Raw genomic sequence first — 20,118 nt, forward strand, 5'->3', positions numbered from 1 at the left:
GCTCTTTTGAAAACTGTTCTACAAGATAGGGTTTATAGAGAAAGATGGGTATTCACTTAGCTGTTAGAAACTAAATAGTCATAGTAGATACATGTTTTGTCATTTAGTCTAATTGAATGGTTCCATATGATTTTATGAGTTTTTGTTATCTTGAATAGTTGAGCAATTTGCATCATGTTTTTCAGAGCAAAGGCATTTATTTCAGTGCAGCTTGTTACTGTTGAGAAGCTAATAGTTAACATCTGTTAATTGATTTTCTATATATTGTACTTTTTGGCCAGAGATGAGATAATCTATTAATATACAACATATTTTCTGTAATGTCCCCTTGCTTTTATCCAGAGACCCAGAGCATGTTATTTTAACTCCTCTCTTGTCTGCTTTGGGAAGTTCAAATTCAAAGTACCCCCCGGTATATATAGTAAATCTATTAGGAACAGAAAACAGTTAAAACTTCCCAAGTGTGGTCTAGTTTTTCATGTCTTGGTAAAGAAGAAATCCCAGGTGGGCTGTGCAAACAGTTCATAGAAAGGGGTTAAAAAAGATATTTAAAAAGTTTTAGGCCGGCATTACCTGAATTGGGGCAATGATTAGGGAGACATGATTAGAATTCTAAGGGGGAGTGAGAATGTAAAGGGGAGCACCATGTGTAATTAAATTGTTTTAAATTGTGGAATAATTTTAAATTTATAAAAAAGTTGCAAAGCTAGTACAGAGTATTCCTGTATACCTTTCACCCAGCTTCTCCTAATGTTAACTTCTTACATAACCATCGCACATACTGTCACATCTAAGAAATTAACATTGGTACAAAACTATCATTCAGCTATAGACTTTATTTGGATTTCACAGGTTTCTCCACTAATTTCCTTTTTCTGTACCCAAACTGAATCCAGAATACCACATTCCAGTTAGATCATGTGTAATTTCCTTTTTGAGACTGAGTCATGCTCTGTCACCCAGGCTGGAGTGCAGTGGTGCGATCTCGGCTCACTACAAGCTCCGCCTCCCAGGTTCACGCCATTCTCCTGCTTCAGCCTCCCAAGTAGCTGCTACCACAGGTGCCCACCACCACACCTGGCTAATTTTTTGTATTTTTTTTTTTTTTTTTTGAGATGAGCCTTGCTCTGTCGCCCAGGCTGGAGTGCAGTGGCACGATCTCGGCTCACTGCAAGCTCCGCCTCCTGGGTTCATGTCTTTCTCCTGCCTCAGCCTCCCTAGTAGCTGGGACTACAGGCACCCACCACCACACCCAGCTAATTTTTTGTATTTTTAGTAGAGACGGGGTTTCACCATGTTAGCCAGGAAGGTCTCGATCTCCTGACTTTGTGATCCACCCGCCTGGGCCTCCCAGAGTGCTGGGATTACAGGCGTGAGCCGCTGTGCCCAGCCATTTTTTGTATTTTTAGTAGAGATGGGATTTCACTGTGTTAGCCAGGGTGGTCTCGATCTCCTGACCTCGTAATCCGCCCACCTCAGCCTCCCAAAGTGCTGAGATTACCAGTGTGATCCACCGCGCCCAGCCTCTTTTTTTTTTAAATGGAGTTTCGCTCTTGTCACCCAGGCTGGAGTGCAGTGGCACCATTTTGGCTCACTGCCACTTCTGCCTCCCGGGTTCAAACTATTCTCCTGTCTCAACCTCCTGAGTAGCTGGGATTACAGGTGCCCGCCACCACGCCTGGCTAATTTTTATATTTTTAGTAGAGATGGGATTTCACCATGTTGGCCAGGCTGGTCTCGAAATTCTGACCTCAGGTGATCCACCCGCCTCGGCCTCCCAAAGTGCTGGGATTACAGGCATGAGTCACTGTGCCCGACCAGATCGTGTATAATTTTGATAAGTAAGTTGGTATTTCCAGTGAGTGCTTTTTCTGTGCTATGTATGTGGTCCAAGAATCCCCCTCTGACCAGTGTTGAAGAGAGTCATTGACCCTGAGAATAAGTAATACTTCATAGGTAGTGTTTTGTATTCCTTGACCCCCAAAGCATTGTTAACTCTATGGAAGAGTTGACTTTGCTTCCAGGAGGGTGATGTGAACTTTCCTGAGAAGCTAAGAGCTGATCTTGATTAAGGTATCCATCCATACCCTCTATGCTCACCTCATAGATTTTACTACATGGAAGTATAACTACGTAATTATTTACTTGTCTGTCTTCTTTACTAAGCTTTTATGTTTCTAAAGTGTTGAGGATATTTTACTCATTCTGGAATCTTTAGGGTCCAATATATTGCTTGGCATGTGGTCGCTTCTTAATATGCATTTGAAGAAATTAGTAGACCTTTCTTTGGTAAAATTGATTATTAGGTCAACAGAAATTTTGTTTTGAATAGGTAAGTGTTGAGTTTCTCCTTCAAATCCAGCTATCTTAGGGTGCCATTTCTGTGGCTAGTTGAGTTTTTCTTCTTGGAATCTTAACTACAAAATGCTCATTTAAATAACATTGTTTTTCCTTTCAATTCTATAAATAATTTATTTTCCTTAAAAATAAGCACAGAATTGAAAGTAATGGATGGTAGTAGAGGCAGAGTTAGCTTTTAAGTATACGTGTGACCATTCCAGTTCCACCCGACTGGGCTGCAGATCTGGCAGTGTGCCTGCCACTTCAGGCGCAGTTAATGGAATAATAGCTTCCTAGACTTATTGAGGGAGACGGCTTGTCAGGTTCAAAGAATTACTTTTAAAATCTTCCTGTTATAGCCAAGATTCAGTGGTCTAAGGTCACCTAAGCATAAAAGCTTCCATGAGATGGGAACATGGGGGCCTGTCCTCTGTGGCTCAGGCATAATAGAGTCACTTTGCGTATAAAAAACACATCAGGATAGGAGGGAAGAGGAAACTGAAGCTAGTATTTTCTAGATTTAGGGTTAAGAATGGGACAGTGACATAGATGATCCAGTTTTCTCTTTTGTTTTTCTCCCCATGAGGTTACAAAATGAGCAATGGTAAATTCTCACTTCTTGTTTTCCCTGTTATACTCACATTAGCTTTGAATCCCTTTTTCCTGCTTTCTCTAAACTGTGCTGAGAATGAATGGCAAACGACTCCAGGGACAGCTGAATCTAACTAAGCTATGCCTTTGTGTATACTACACAAAAAGAAATACAGGTCTGAAGAACTCTGGCTTGTTTTAGAGAGAATGGTGCAATAGAGAGAATCTAAATTGAATTAAGTAATGCAGAATTACTTTTGTCTTGGTTAGCTTAACCTTTATAAGCCTAAATTTTAATTTAACCAGTGAGTGATTATAGAACAACGTTTTCCAGTCTCATCACAGGTTAGAATGACTCAGTAAGGTGGGAATGATCTTATAAAAGACTCTCGTCAAAGCCAGAAGGGTAACTAGTTTATTGCCCCTGGCTTAACTTCAAGGTGCATGTTCTGGGTTGTGGGATTTAGTTGTTGTTTTAAGAACCAGTATCAGGGGTGCAGAGGTCTTATGTGTATTTGGAGAGAAGTGAGGGACTAAAACCTTGGCTAGACTTAAGCATTCCATTTACTAGATTGAAGAGAGGAAAAATCTGTTAAAATATTAAAATCTTTCCAAATTCAGAAATAGACTATAACTGGGGCCAGGCGTGGTGGCTCACGCCTGTAATCCCAGCACTTAGGGAGGCCGAGGTGGGTGAATCACCTGAGGTCGGGAGTTCGAGACCAGCCTGACCAACATGGAGAAACCCCGTCTCTACTAAAAATACAAAATTAGCTGGGTGTGGTGGCGCATGCCTATAATCCCAGCTACTTGGGAGGCTGAGGCAGGAGAATCGCTTGAACCTGGGAAGTGGAGGTTGCAGTGAGCCGAGATGGCGCCATTGCACTCCAGCCTGGGCAACAAGAGCAAAACTCTGTCTCAAAAAAAAAAAAAAAAAAAAAAAAAACAACAAGAGACTATAACTTAAATAGTGCATGATAATGTGTGGCGTTGAATTTGAAGGAAACAAAGGGAATAAAACTTAATGACTAGGAAATAAATGGAATGCAGGAGTTTTAAAAAGTCTTGTTAAAAAATTTGACAAGAGAATTTTCTCTTGTGAAACGTTTAGATAAACTTCTAGAAGAAAATCAGGAGAAAATCTTTGTGACCTTGAGCTAGGCAGAGTTTTAAAAAATAGAACACAAAAACCACAAACTATGAAGAAAAAATTTATGTTGGCTTTCATCAAAGTTAGAAACTTTTACTCTTTAAAAAGTGTATTTTCTGTTAAGAAAATGAAGAGGCAAACCACAGAAAATATTTGCAAAATGTTTATCTAATAAAGGACTTACATTTATGTGAAAGGAAAATAAGTCTTGGGGCCCCCAAATCACTAAGCTAAAGGGAAAAGTAAAGCTGGGAACTGCTTAGGGCAAATCTGTGTCCCATTCTATTCAAAGTCATCCCTCTGCTTACCGAGATAGATGCATATCTGATTGCCTCCTTTGGAAGGGCTAATCAGAAACTCAAAATAATGCAACCATTTTTCTCACCTGGAAGCCCCCCTCCCTACTCCAAGTTGTCCCGCCTTTCTGGACTGAGCCAGTATACATCTTGATTGATGTCTCATGTCTCCCTAAAATGTATAAAAGCAAGCTGTGCCCCGACCACCTTGGGCACATGTCGTCAGGACCTCATGAGGCCGTGTCCTGGGCGTGCGTCTTCAACCTTGGCAAAATAAACTTTCTGAATTAACTGAGACCTGTCTCAGATATTCGGGGTTCACATTTAGAATGTATAAAGAACTCTTACAACTCAGTAGTAAGAAGACAAACAGCTCGATTTTTAAAAAAGACAAAAGATTTGAATAGATACTTCAAAGAAACTAATACAAATAACCAATAAACACATTAAAAAAATACTCAATATTGTTAGTCCTTAGGGAAATGCAAATTAAAATCACAATGAGATACCACTTCCACCTATTAGAATGGGTAAAATTAAAAGACAGTACCAAGTGTTGGTGGATGTAGAGCAACCCGCCTCTTGTGCGTTGCTGGTAGAAATGCAAAGTGGTCCAGCTGCTTTGGTAAACAGTTTGGCAATTTCTTGTAAGTTAAATAGATACTTACCATATGACCCAGCAATCCCATTCTTAGATGTTTACCCAAGAGAAATGAAAGCATGTGTCTACACAGACTTGTAGCTTAATATTCTTAGCAGCTTTATCCACGATACCACCAAACTGGATATAACCCAAATGTCCTTCATCTGGTGAATGGATAAACAGATTGCAGTATGTCCATTTGATGGAGTACTACTCTGCAGGAAAAAGGAGTGAACTACCGAAACGTGTAACAACATGTACGAATCTAAAAACCATTATGCTAAGTGAAAAAATGCTACAGACGAAGGACTACATTTTGCATGTGATACAAATGTATTTCTATGTACCTTTTGAATGTATTCACCTGGATATCCTGTAGACACTCCAAACTTAACATGTTTAATTCTCTACTCATTATCTTTTGATATGGTTTGGCTGTGTCCCCACCCAAATCTCACCTTGAATTTTAGCTCCCATAATTCCCATTGTTGTGGGAGGGACCCAGTGGGAGATAATTGAATCATGGGGTGGTTTCCCTCATACTGTTCTCATGGTAGTGAATAAGTCTCACAATATCTGTTGATCTTATAGGGGGTTTCCCCTTTCACTTGGCTCTCATTGTCTCTTGCCTGTTGCCATGTAAGACATGCCTTTAGCCTTCTGACATGGTTGTGAGGCCTCCCAGCCATGTGGAACTATGAGTCCATTCAACCTTTTTTCTTTATAAATTACCCAGTCTCTAGTATGTCTTTATCAGCAGCGTGAAAATGGACTAATAGAGTAAATTGGTACTGGGAGTGAGGCGGTGTTGTAAAGATACCTGAAAATGTGGAAGCAACTTTGGAACTGTGTAACAGGCAGAGGTTAGAACAGTTTGGAGGGCTCAGAGGAAGACAGGAAAATGTGGCAGAGTTTGAAACTTCCTGGAGACTTGTTGAATGACTTTGAACAAAATGGTGATAATGATATGGACATTGAAATCCAGGCTGAGGTGGTCTCAGATGGAGATGAGGAATTTGTTGGGAACTGGAGCAAAGGTCACTCTTGTTATGCTTTAGCAAAGAGACTGGAAGCATTTTGCTCCTGCCCTAGAAATCTGTGGAACTTTGAACTTGAGAGAGATGATCTGAAATTGGAACTTAACGTTTAAAAGGGAAGCAGAGCATAAAAGTTTGGAAAATTTGCAGCCTGACAGTGGCAATAGAAAAGAAAAACCCATTTTTTGAGGAGAAATTCAAGCTGGCTACAGAAATTTGCATAAATAAAGAGGAGCCAAATCACCAAGACAATGGGGAAAATGTCTCCAGGGCATGTCAGAGGTTTTCATAGCAGCCACGCCCATCACAGACCTGGAGGCCTAGGAGGAAAAAATGGTTTTGAAGGCAGGGCCCAGGTTCCCCCTGCTGTGTGCAGTGTAGGGACTTGGTGCCCTGTGCCCCAGTTGCTCCAGCTGTGGCTGAAAGGAGCCAAGGTACAGCTTGGGCCATCGCTTCAGAAGGTGCAAGCCCCAAGACTTGGCAGCTTACACGTGATGTTGAGCCTGTGGGTGCACAGAAGTCAAGAATTGAGGTTTGAGAACCTCCGCCTGAGGCCGGGCGCAGTGGCTCACGCCTGTAATCCCAGCACTTTGGGAGGCCAAGGCGGGTGGATCACGAGGTCAGGACATTGAGAGCATGGTGAAACCCCGTCTCTACTAAAAATACAAAAAATTAGCCAGGTGCGGTGGCGGGCGCCTGTAGTCCCAGCTACTCCGGAGGCTGAGGCAGGAGAATGGCGTGAACCCGGGAGGCGGAGCTTGCAGTGGGCTGAGATCGCGCCACTGCACTCCAGCCTGGGTAACAGAGCAAGACTCCGTCTCAAGAAAAAAAAAAAAAAAAAAAGAACCTCCATCTGGATTTCAGAGGATGTATGGAAACTCTTGAATGTTCAGGCAGAAGTCTGCTATGGGGTGGGGTCCTCATGGAGAACCTCTGCTAGGGCAATGTGGGAGGGAAATGTGGGGTTGAAGCTCCCACACAGAGTCCCCACTGGGGCACTGTCTAGTGGAGCTGTGAGAAGAGGGCTACTGTCCTCCAGACCCCAGTGTGGTAGATTCACCGACAGTTTGTACTATGTGCCTGGAAAAGCCTCAGGCACTCAGTGCTAGCCCGCGAAAGCAGCTGGGGAGGAGGCTGTACCCTGCAAAGCCACAGGGGTGGAGCTGCCCCAGAGCATGGGAACCCACCTCTTGCATCAGTGTGACCTGGATATGAGACATGGAGTCAAAGGAGATCATTTTGGAGCTTTGAGATTTGACTGCCCTGCTGGATTTTGGACTTGCAGGGGCCCTGTAGCCCCTTTGTTTTGGCCAATTTCTCCCATTTGGAACAGGTATATTTACCCATTGCCTGTACTCCCATTGTATCTAGAAAGTAACTAACTTGATTTTGATTTTACAGGGCCATAGGCAGAAGGGACTTGCCTTGTCTCAGATGAGACTTTGGATCGTGAACTTTGAGTTAATACTGAAATGAGTTAAGACTTTGGATGACTGTTGGGAAGGCATGATTGGTTTTGAAATGTGAGGACATGAGATTTGGGAGGGGCCGGGGTGGAATGATATGGTTTGGCTGTGTCCTCATCCAAATCTCATCTTGAATTATAGTTCCCATAATTCTCATGTGTTATGGGAGGAATCCAGTGGGAGATAATTGAATCATGGAGGCAGTTTCCCCCATACTGTTCTTGTGGTAGTGAATAAGTCTTACAAGATCTGATGATTTTATAAGGGGTTTCTCTTTTCGCTTGGCTCTCATTCTCTCTTGCCTGCTGCCATGTAAGACATGCCTTTCACCTTCCACCGTGATTTGTGAGGCCTCCCCAGCCACATGGAACTGTGAGTCTATTAAACCTCTTTTTCTTTATAAATTAACCAGTCTCTGATATGTCTTTATCAGCGGCATGAAAATGGACTAATACATCTTTTCTTTCGTGTTTGCTTTGCCTCCTTAATTCTCCTTCATTTATCCAGGCTCCCAACCATAGAAAATTTGCCTTTTTCCTTGGATTCTTCCTCTTGTTTATCCATTTGACCTCACAGATCATTGATCCTGTTGCTTCTGAGAGCATAAAGCAGGAGAGCAACCCATCCAGGGTTGGTTCCCAACTTGCACCCTAAGCCCTGGCCACCCTCAACCAATGTGACTAAGGAGGGTCTACGCTGGACCCTGTCTATATTGTGGCCAGTGTATAGCTACTCCATTGGACCAGTAGCCCCTTATCTTGTGCTTGTTAATGGGTCTGTCCCCCTTCAGAGTCTTTCACATTGTCCCCAGAGTTACTTCATTTAAAATGTGTGATCCTTTTTCTCTCTCGGTTAAAAAACATCTTTTGTTTTTTTGTTGCTTAAAGTCTAAAATGAAGTCATATTCCTTTAACATTCCTTTTTTTTTTTTTTGAGAGGGACTTTCACTGTGTCGCCCAGAGTGGAGTGCAGTAGCGCGATCTCAGCTTACTGCAACCTCCGCCTCCCGGGTTCAAGCAATTCTCCTGCCTCAGCCTCCCCAGTAGCTGGGAATACAGGCACATGCCACCATGCCCGGCTAATTTTTTTGTATTTTTAGTAGAGACAGGGTTTCACCATGTTAGCCAGAATGGTCTTGATCTCCTGACCTCGTGATCCACCTGCCTTGGCCTCCCAAAATGCTGGAATTACAGGTGTGAGCCACCGCTCCTGGCTAAAATTTCAAGTTAAATATTTCTGAGCTTAATTCTTCCTATCCCAATAATAATATCTTTTTCCCCCCTTCTGGAAGTTCTTTTTGATACATCCGTATTCCCAGTTAAGAGTAGAGAAAGAGTGTAAGCTCTGGAATCACATTGCTTGACTCCTTCACTTATAAGCTGGGTGGCTATAGGCAAGTTATTTTAGCTTTCTGTGCTTCTGTTTGCTAATCTATAAAATATGGATAAAGTATGCTTTCCTTATATGGTTGACGTGAGAGTTAAATGAGATAATATAGATGAAGCACTTTATACAGTGCCTGGCACATAGTAAGTTCGCAATAAAGGTCTATTCTTATTATCATCATCTTTCAGAGAACACTGGAAAATCCATTATTTTGGATTGTTGCTGTAGTTATTTCCACATGGAATCTCTCTGGAAAACCAGTGAGTCCTTCAGGTGGATTCAAGCTATCTTCCTCACTTACTGTGGGTTGGGCTGCTGTTTCCTGGCACAAACCACCCTCATAACCTGGCAACCCAGCAGCCTGGTCTGTGCATAGAGCCTTGTCCTCCAGGGTACTGCATGTCACCTGGGTGTAAAGTTTCAGTCTTAAGCAATTCTCCTTGTCCTTATTCTCCAAGTCTTGCTCCCCAAGAGCAGCAGATTCGTTCCTTTTCTCAGTGCACTCCATTTTACATGTGAGGCAACTGAAGAGAAGTTTACAGCAAGTCCTCACTTGATGTCGATAGGTTCTTAGAAACTTCTACTTCAAACAAAATGATGTATATTGATAACCAGTTTTACCATAGGCTAATTGATACAAACAAGAATTAAGTTCCTATGGCATATTTCTGGTCACAAAAATATCACCAAACTATTTTAAATAAAGACCAGATCATAATATACATATTAAAATAAATGAGAGCAGTATGTATAAGAAAGATTGATAAAAACAAGTTAGATAATTATAACATTTACCCAATTATTCCAGTCCACGGTTGAGGGTGGCCAGGGCGTAGGGTGCAAGTTGGGAACCAATGCTGGATGGGACGCCATTCTATTGCAGGGCTCTCTCGCTTATGTGCTGTCTCTCTCTTTCTTGCTTGTGCTCTCTCTCTCTCTCTCACACACACACACACACACACACACACACACACACCCCTCACCGTCACTTAGACTGGGACACTTTAGACATGCCAGTTAACTTTGAAGCGCACATCTTTGGGATGTGGGAGGAAATCCAAGTATCCAGAGAAAACCCACACAGAGAATGTGTGAACTGCACACATTGGTGCCTGCCAGGAGTCAATTTTTTTACTCCTCAAAATCATAAGAAAACAGTGTTGAATGAAACTGATGTCGTTTGAGGACCTGCTGTAACTTGTCTAAGATCATTCAGTAGTAAGATTCATGCTCTTAACCACTACATGGTAATCATCCTAGTTTAGCCCCAGGTGGTCTTTCTAAACACTTTGGTGTTTTTTGGAGACAGAGTCTTGCTCTTCACATGGTCTGAAGTGTAGTGGAGCAATCAGGGCTCACTGCAGCCTCAGCCTCCTGGGCTCAAATGATCCTCCCACCTCAGCCTCCTGAGTAGCTGGGACCATGGGTGCATACCACCACACCCAGTTTTTGTTTTTTTTGTTTGTTTGTTTGTTTGTTTTTTTGAGATGAGATCTCACTATGTTACCCAGATTGGTCTTGAACTCCTGGGCACAAGCCATCCTCCCACCTCAGCCTCCCAAGGTGCTGGGATTACAGGTATGAACCACCATGCCCAGCCTGCTTACTCATTCTTAAGTAATCAGCTCTGTTGTCTCTGCTTTTCCACTTGCGCATACAGTTACTTCTCTTTCCTCTGCCCTCCATACTTTGCTTATTCCTCTTTTATGGCACTTGCAGCATTGCATTTTCCTTCTCCCACGGCAGACCAAGTTCATTGAGGTTAAGAAAGCACCCTGTCTTATTTATCCTTGTGACTTTAGCTTTTAGCACACAGCCTGGCATATAGCAAATGCTCAAGAAATGTGAAATGAATGAAGAATGAACGATGCAGAGGAACCTATAGATGTTGGTAGTCTGTGAATTATAGAGTGAATTAGACTGTAACCCCATTTCATGCCTCCCAGATTTGGGCATCAGTGCATGCAAGAATGTTCTAGAAGCCAGAAGATAAATGACACGTGTTCTTGCAGCAAATGATTTTAGGCAAAGAGAAAATAAATATAGATATCTAGGATGGGGAAACATAGCAGAAAAATAATATCATTTAAAATATGAGTATATGGTATGAGTAAGGTAATGCACAGTAGATCAAAAGTTGAGTAAGGGTTTTGGCTCAAGTACCTCTAGTGGTAAAGGATATGTTAACACCTTGGTGCTGGGAGCAGAGGCCCAAGCAGCCCTTCTGCTTCAAGTTCAGAATATCTATGAATATATTCAACATATCCATGTTTTATCTTTAGAAATTCATGCATATATTACATTCTGTTTTATTATCTATGAGTTTGATTTAACATGAAATTTTTTTTTCTCCCCAGTCACTCATCTTCTAGTGAAATAGATGCCATGGGAACGTGGGCCATTTATCCTCTGGCTTCTAGCACATTCTAGCGTGCCCCAGTGTCCAAATCTGGGAGTTACAGAACAAGGTACAGTCTAATATGGCAGCACAGTAGATTTCTGTGATTTGGGGGATTGCCTGCTCAGGAGTAGTATGTCATGGAACTGAGGAGAGTGAGTTCATCCTGTTCTGACTAATGAGGCTGTCCCTGGAAGGCTGCAGTCATTTGGAGGCACCTCATTACCAGATCGTTGGGGATCAGCTGGAGAGAGTTCACAGAAGACCCACAGGAATGATTAAGAGACTGGAGGGGCTGACTGATGAAGAAAGTATAAATGAAAACCATGTAACTTGGCTAAACCACGATAGCAGAAATAGACAACTGTATAAATATCTCAAGAGTATAAACTTGATGGAGGAGGGCAATCTTTTATGGTGGGATTTTGGGTTGGGGAGTATAAACCAAGAGTGGAATTAAGCCATAGTAAATGTAAACTGATAATCCAAAGTGTCTGTATATTCTTGGAACCTCCTTAGTTAGACCACCCTATCCTGTGCGCTTTTTGAAAATTGAATAGTTTGTTTTTTTAAGTTCGTGTCCCTGGACTCATGGCTGGTGCTTCTCTGTGGAGAAAGCTGGAGATTGCATCTTACAAAGCAAACGTCTTTCTTTTGTTTTGTCATTTGGTGAACATCAGTAGGTGATATCAGAACTTCTGTGTGCTGCCACTAGCTCTGTATGCACCAAAATTTTGAAATGGACTTTTACATCATGTTTTTCATGACTGTGTGTATGTGTGACAGGATCTCTCTCTCTGTTACCCAGGCTAGAGTACAGTGGTGTGGTGTGATCACAGCTCACTGTAGCCTCAAACTTCTGGGCTTAGGAGATCCTCCTGCCTTAGCTTATGAGTAGCTAGGACAACAGGGGCATGCTACCACGCCCAGCTAATTTATTTTATTTTATTATTTTATTTTATTTTTTGAGACGAAGTCTTGCTTTGTCACCCAGGATGGAGTGCAGTGGCACAATCTTGGCTCACTACAACTTCTGCCTCCCAGGTTCAAGTGATTCTCCTGCCTCAGGCTCCTGAGTAGCTGGGATTACAGGTGTATGCCACCATGCCTGGCTAATTTTTGTATTTTAGTAGTGATGGGGTTTTGCCATGTTGGCCAGGCTGGTCTCGAACTCCTGACCTCAGGTGATCTGCCCACATTGGCCTCCCAAAGTGCTAGGATTACAGGCGTGAGCCACCATGCCCGACCAATTTATTTTTATTTTTTAAGAGAGGGCCCAGTCTGGTTTCAACTCCTAGGCTCAAGTGATCTTCCCAGTTCAGCCTCCTAAAGTGTTGGGAATACAGGTGTGCACTACTGCACCTGGCCTTTCACAGCTTTTTAGAATAGCACTTTAGAAGTAAAGACTGAGTTAGTAGTATGTATTATAGTAATTTTAGCAACCTGGATACAGTATTTGGTCCCCAAGATACTAGTTTTAGGAAATATTAGCCTTGATCAAATGCAAGCATGATTGTGTGAAATACATACTTTGGAAAATGACTGTGTAAAATTCGTAATTGGGGTATGGGAAGAATAAAACCATCAAGTCATAGTTGAAACTAGATGTATTTGCAAAACATTGCAAGTTTTATAGTTCTTTTCCTAACAGGAGATGGTAGAACTGGAAGAAAATTATTTTTATGCTTTCTTTGATTTAGAAAAATGTATTTGTTTATATAAGGTAGTTATGTAGCTTTAAGACTAAGACCTCTACACCTGGAATTGGTACACTTTTTCAATACAGCATCAGATAGTAAAGTTTTGTGGGCCATATGTCTCTGCTGCAACTACTCAGCTCTGCCATTGTGCAAAAGCAGCCACAGATAATATGTAAATGAATGAACTTGGCTGTTTTCACAAAAACAGGCAGCTGTCAGGATTTGGCCTGCTGACTCTTGACCTGGGTTCTCACTTTTGAAAGCATGGTCTAGGAGACCAGCAGCATCAGCATTACCTGTGAACCGGTTAGAGATATAGAATGTTGAGCCCCTTCTCATACTGATTGCTCTAGAGTCTAAACCATGTTTCTGAAACTTCAGCATACATAGGACTCACCTGGGGATCTTGTGAAAGTACAGACTTTGAGATAGCAGGGCTGAACACCATACTAGCCATGGGGAGGCAATGATATGACCTGGTCAGTGTTCCTTGGGGAGTCCACAATCTATTAGGAGAGACTGCTGTATAAACAAATAATTTCAATACAGACTAGTAAATGCTATAACAGAGGTATCTTCAGCAGAGGAGTACCATGAAGAAGGAAGTGGTTGATTCTATCTGGTGTGGGAAGAGTCCTCAGAGAGGCCTTGGAGCAGGACCAGAGAAGGGGGAGTGCTTGAGTTTTTTGAAGCTCAGTGGAGGTACTGAAGCATTGCGGTGAGCATGGTAGCTCATGGTAGGGACAGTAAAGCTTACATTAGAACTAGGAGTTATTTGATTTAATAATCAAGTAGCTGATCACAGGGTTGGAAACCTGCTAAGATCATAGTGAATAGAAATAAGAGTTCAGGCCAGGTGTGGTGGCTCATTCCTGTAATCCTAGCACTTTGGGAAGCTGAGGCGGGTGAACCACCTGTGGTCAGGAGTTCAAGACCAGCCTGGCCAATGTGGTGAAACCCTGCCTCTACCAAAAATACAAAAACTAGCCGGGCATAGTAGTACACACCTGTAGTCCCAGCTACTAGGGAGGCTGAGGCAAGAGAATCGCTTGAACCCAGGAGATGGAGGTTGTAGTGAGGCAGTGAGCCAAGATCATGCCACTGCACTCCAGCCTGGGCAACAGAGCAAGACTCTATCTCAAAAAAAAAAAAAAAAAAAAAAAGAAAAGAAAAAAAGAAAAGTTCAGTACAATTTGTTATTTGTTATCTTAATTTCTTTATACCATTTTCTTTCTTTCTTTCTTTTTTTTTTTTTTTGAGATGGAGTCTCACTCTATCACCCAGGCTGGAGTGCGGTGGCGTGATCTTGGCTCACTGCAAACTCCGCCTCCCAGGTTCACGCCATTCTCCTGCCTCAGCCTCCCAAGTAGCTAGGACTACAGGCACCCGCCACCGCGCCCAGCTAATTTTTTGTATTTTTAGTAGAGACGGGATTTCACCGTGTTAGCCAGGATAGTCTTGCTCTCCTGACCTCGTGATCCACCCGCCTGGGCCTCCCAAAGTGCTGGCATTACAGGCGTGAGCCACTGCGCCCAGCCTCTTTATAACATTTTCTTATTTGAAAAAAGGATAACTTGCCCATTTTCTCCCTTATTGAAGGAAAATCAGTCCCCCCCAAAAATGTGTTCTCCAGAAATAGAAACTTTTTACATGTCCTTGCAACATTAAGAATTTGAAAAACACTAAAAGGTACAGGTAGAAAATAAAAACTATTTATAATTCCATATACCAAGAGATGATCACTATTAATATTTTTGTATTTTTCCTTTCAGTCCTCTTTATGTAATGTTATATTTCTAAATTTGGGCTTGTGCTACATGAACAGTTTTGTGCCTGCTTTTTTATTTAACATTTTATTTGTAAGCATTTCCCTACGTTGTTTATTCCTTAAAAGTGTCGTTCAAAAATTCCTTATATAGTATTCTACATAGGGATCTCTTATAGCTTACGTATATAGTCTGTTGTTTGTGGATCCTTTAAGCTGGTTCCAGTTGCCGGTTGACCCGGGTTTTGGCTCTTGTACTTGGCAAGTCTGTTCGCATTATTTATTTATTTATTTATTTTGAGACTGGGTCTGGCTCTGTTGCCCAGGCTGGAGTGCAGTGGCATGATCTCGGCTCACTGCAACCTCTGCCTCCTGAGCTCAAGCCAGTCCCCCACCTCAGCCTCCAAGTAACTGGGACCACGGGCGCCTGCCACCATGCCTGGCTAATTTTTGTATTTTTTGTAGAGACGGGGTTTTGTTATGTTGCCCAGGCTGGTCTTGAACTCCTGGGCTCAAGTGATCCGCCTGCCTTGGCCTCCCAAAGTGCTGGGATTACAGGTGTGAACTACTGTGCCCGGTCATGTTGCTGTATTTTAAACTAAATACATATACTTACTTATTTTTAATGATAAAAGTTTGCCAACTTAATTTTATTTACTGGTCTTCACTCATTCTGTTCTTTTAGCATTTTGTGCTTTCTTCCTTGGTTTCCCATAGTGGAGAGGCAGTAGAGTAGTCATTAAAAGCATGGATTCTGGGTCCAGGTTGTCTGAGTTTGACTCAGCTCTACTACTCACTGTGTGTTTTCTTGGAAAAGTACTTTAACCTTTCTGTATCTCAGTTTCCTCGTCTGTAAAATAGGGATAATTGTATCTGTGTTAAAATAGGGATAATTGTATCTACGAGTTTATATGTGTGAAGCACTGAGAACAGTTCCTGCCATATGGTAAGACTGTCTCTTCATTTACTAATTAGTAGTCTCTTCTCATTTGTCTTATGGTGGCTGTTTGTGTATGCATTGCCATAAACCCCCTTTCTGCTACATTTTTGGTTCATGAATATCTTCGAGAGTTATAAACTGACTTTACTGGACTTTATTTAGTGACTTTATTTTGAAAGTTCACAGATTTTCCCCTGACTCGTAGTAGCAGATTTTACTGTTTTAAATATAAAATCAACTTTATTTAAGCATGTCTTGGAAATGCATATGTGGGCACGAAGGGAGCAGACTGCATAGGCTGATAGATTGGGCTTTAAAGCTTTTTGGAGGTTTCTCCTTTCCAGCTGAATATTGTCTCGATTCCTTATCATGGCATATAAGGCTGTCCGTAACCTGGTTCTGCCTATGCTTTCATCTCACTTGTCTTCGTGGTTGCTCCAGACCCTGTGCTGCAGCCCCATTATATTCAAACTGGGTATGTGGTTGTGCTGAAGGTTACTCTTTAAATCTGTGGCCTAGTTTGCTTCTACTGAAGAATGGACTGACACCTGTAATCCCAGCACTTTGGGAGGCCAAGGCAGGAGGATTTCTTGAGCTTAGGAGTTCGAGACTAGCCTGAGCAACATGGCAAAACCCCGTCTCTACAAAAAACACAAATAAAAAATTAGCCAGGTGTGGTAGTGCACGCCTGTAGTCCCAGCTACTTGGGAGGCTGAGGCGGGAGGATCCCTTGAGCCCAGGAGGTCAAGGCTGCAGTGAGCTGTAATCATGCCACTGCACTCCAACCTGGGTGACAGAGAAAGACCCTATCTCAAAACAAAAACAAAAACAAACTGTGTCCAATTCTGAAGCTCAATGCTCTTAACCTCTACACTGAATCATGAAAAAGAATAAAGTCGTAAGGATAGGGAAGTTTGGGGACATGAACTGAAGGAAGCCCTGGTACTTCTCAGCTGAAGACATGGTTATAGACAGTGAGGTTGCCAGTTGACTTTTCTTGTGGAGTTGGAGAGAGGCCTCAAGGAAACTGTGTGGAGTTTTAATTGAGAATGCTTGGTCAGAGTTTACCAATTCTTGGTTATTTTTAGTGTCACAGGGTTTCCACTGCCTGTTCTACCTTCTCTTTGTTTTTTTTCTGGGGAATCTTTTTCAGAAATAAAAACCTATTCCAACTAACCCTGTTTTCTTTTTTGGACAGGATCCTGGGGCATCCTTTGGCAGTCGATTGCACCCTGCACTAGAGAGAAGTCCAGGAATGATATATTCTTGGGCTGTATTTCTCTACCCTGGAATTCATCCAGTTCATCCCAGAAACACTGACCTGGTTACTGTGACAAAGTCTGATGGATAGACCCTTTCTGTTGACCTTGTGGCATTTATCTTTCATGTGGAAGTTGGAAGACAAGGTGAAAGGGGCCAAAAGTTGTCTGCTTTGGTGAATAGGAGTGCTCTACTTGGTTCTCAGAACATGGGCCCTCGTTTAAAGGTAAGGTAACAGACTGAGTTAAGCTTTAGTTATTGGGATGTAGAACATGGATCCAGTGACCAATTCCTAAGCCTTTTCAGCAAGGGATAGCTGTTAAAGTATACAGTTGCAGTGAGAATTGACTTTGTCCCCAGCAGAGCAATTTTAAATATGAAGAAACCAGTTCTCCGTTTTTGGGAAATGACTTTTTCACAACTGGTTTTCAATGTTGGGGCTAAAATTTAGTTGCTACTATAATTAAAAATCTTTATACTCCGAAAAAGCAGAGGATTTTAGAATATGTATGTTAATCAACTTTCTAACAGTCCCTTGAGACAGTATTTTCAAGTATTTTTCCCCTTTTGTAGGTAATGTGAGCCAAAATGCTATAGTATTAAGCAACCAGACCAGCATCCTTCGTAAGCAAGTGATATTTCTGCACTAGAGAATTGGCATTGCATTCCACTTTTCTTTGTCATGCTTTATTTATATTTCAAAAGATTTAAAAAGAGCCATAAGAGTTTATCTTTCTAATTTTAGCCTTGCTATGAGATTCCTCACAGTAAGATTGGATAGTGTTTTCTCATACTTTGTTTTACCTGTTTTCTTTTTTTCCCCAAATACTTCACTATCCTTATGACTTTATGCTTTTTCATGATCCACTGTAGAGGTTAAGAGCATTGAGCTTCAGAGTTAGACGTAGGCTTTTTTTTTTTTTTTAAATGGAGACAGGGTCTTTCTCTGTCAACCAGGCTGGAGTGCAGTAGCACAATCATGGCTCACTGCAGCCTTGACCTCCTGGGCTCAAGCAATCCTCCCGCCTCAGCCTCCCAAGTAGCTGGGACTACAGGCGTGCACTATGACATCCTAATTTTTTATTTGTATTTTTTGTAGAGATGGGGTTTTGCCATGTTGCTCAGGCTGGTCCCAAGCTCTTGAGCTCAAGTGATCCTCTTGCCTTGGCTTCCCAAAGTGCTGGGATTACAGGTATGAGCCACCATGCCCTGCTAGGCTTTCCCAGCCAGGCTTGAATCTCAACTCTGTCACTTACCCTAATGTGAGATGTTCAGCAACCTTAAGCCCAGCTTAAAAAAAAAAATCCATAAAACGAGAATAATAGTATTCATCTTACCAAGTTGTTGTGGTGACAGTTACTTAGGCTAACATGTGTAAAGCACTGAAGGCAGTGTTTGGCCTGTGATAAGTGACTTAATAAGTGGGTAGAAAGTTGTTAATTTACTACTGTCATATTTTTCTTCTAGCTTAAAGTATCACAATATGCCATATATATAAAGGTCAAGGACACTAAAGAGATGAACTTGAAAACACACAAAATACTCATAACAATTGGATGAAATAGTATGGTAGAGCCTTACATACTTGTTTGTACTGGAATTAGACTTGGGAAAGTTCCAAAATAATTTCATACAGGAAAAATATGAATAGCTAAAAGTAGAGGGTGCTGTAGAAACTGCTGTAGAAAAATACCATGCATGGGAATCTGCAACCCCAGTGGTGGGCATTTGATACCTGCTTGTTGAACTGAATTAAATTGGCAACTTTTAGGTTGAGGAACTTACAACCCCTGGCTCAAGTGAGTATACTGTTAATTAGAGAAATCCTTTCAAACTCTTTTCTACAAGGAAGATCCCATCTGGAAAATTCCTGATCCTTAGGCATTCTGGACAAAGAAAAGGACAGACATTTGATTTTATTCATATTTATTGAAGTTACTATATGCAATTATGTTGGTCTCTTTGGAGCATTTTTTTTTTTTTTTTGGAGACAGGGTCTTGCTCTGTTGCCCAGTTGGAGTGCAGTGGTGCCATCAGGGCTCACTGCAGCCTCAACCTCCTGGGTTCAAGGGATCTTCCTGCCTCAGATGCCCTCCCTGCCTCCAGTAGCTTAGATATAGGTGTGTGCCAGCACGCGCAGCTAATTTGTTTTCAAATTTTAGTAGAGGTGAGGTCCCACTGTATTGCCCAGACTGGTCTCAAACTCCTGAGCTCAAGTGATCTTCCCACCTCAGCCTCCCAAAGTGCTGGGATTGCAGACATAAGCCACTGTGCCCAGGCTGGAGGATTTTTAAGACTACTCATTACCACTCTAAAATGAAAAAACGAGACTAAAAGAATAAAAGTGCTAGGCTGGGCATGGTGGCTCACGCCTGTAATCCCAGCACTTTGGGAGGCTGAGGCGGGCAGATCACCTCAGGTTGGGAGTTTGAGATCAGCCTGACCAACATGGAGAAACCCCATCTCTACTAAAAATACAAAATTAGCCGGGCGTGGTGGTGCATGCCTGTAATCCCTGCTACTCGAGAGGCTGAGGCAGGAGAATCGCTTGAACCCAGAGGTGGAGGTTGCAGTGAGCCGAGATCACGCCATTGCACTCCAGCCTGGGCAACAAGAGTGAAACTCTGTCCCAAAAAGAAAAAAAATTGAAAAGAAAAGTGCTGTAAGATAAATAAAAACAATGTTCTATGGAAATTCACAAGAGGGAAGGAATTTCTAAATTTAGTATTAGGGAAGATTTTGGAGAGAGTGGATAGGATTTTTCCTAGACCTTAGGATCAGGAGATGTTCCATGCGTAGAGAATAAAAGGAAGGAGGATATTCTAGGCAGAGGAGATGAGTTTTCAAAATTAATGGAGAGGGGACATTTCAGAGCTGTATGTAAAAGTGTAAAGGATCTAATTTGGATAGATCATAGGATGAATAACGAGGTATTGTAGCAACTGGGGCCAAGGAGAATAGCGTGGGGTAGGGGTAGCAGTAGATACAGGGCAGAGAGAGCCCCTGACAGGGTCGGAACATGCTTACAGAAAATGCTTACAGAACAGAGGTAAAATCTGGAATAAAAGTGATTTTAGTGACAAAAATAGGGAGGCCTGGCTGGGCATGGTGGCTCACACTTGTAATCCCAGCACTTTGGGAAGCCA

At 42.1% G+C, this 20,118-nt stretch overlaps 1 protein-coding gene across 4 annotated transcripts in view; it reads left to right on the top strand.

The window, feature by feature from the left end:
* The window catches only part of AREL1 (apoptosis resistant E3 ubiquitin protein ligase 1), a 53,103-nt gene that overhangs the window by 4,452 nt on the left and 28,533 nt on the right, over positions 1-20,118 (top strand). For 3 of the 4 annotated variants that reach the window (XM_003260754.3, XM_030803051.1, XM_030803052.1), the window contains exon 2: positions 16,911-17,198. The exons of the other annotated variant lie outside the window; for it this stretch is intronic. The gene's annotated coding sequence lies outside the window, so the exon portion shown is untranslated. The remainder of the gene's footprint in view (positions 1-16,910; positions 17,199-20,118) is intronic. 4 annotated transcript variants of the gene reach the window in all.

Source organism: Nomascus leucogenys, chromosome 22a (genome assembly GCF_006542625.1).
Source record: "Nomascus leucogenys isolate Asia chromosome 22a, Asia_NLE_v1, whole genome shotgun sequence".
Lineage (NCBI taxonomy): Eukaryota > Metazoa > Chordata > Mammalia > Primates > Hylobatidae > Nomascus > Nomascus leucogenys.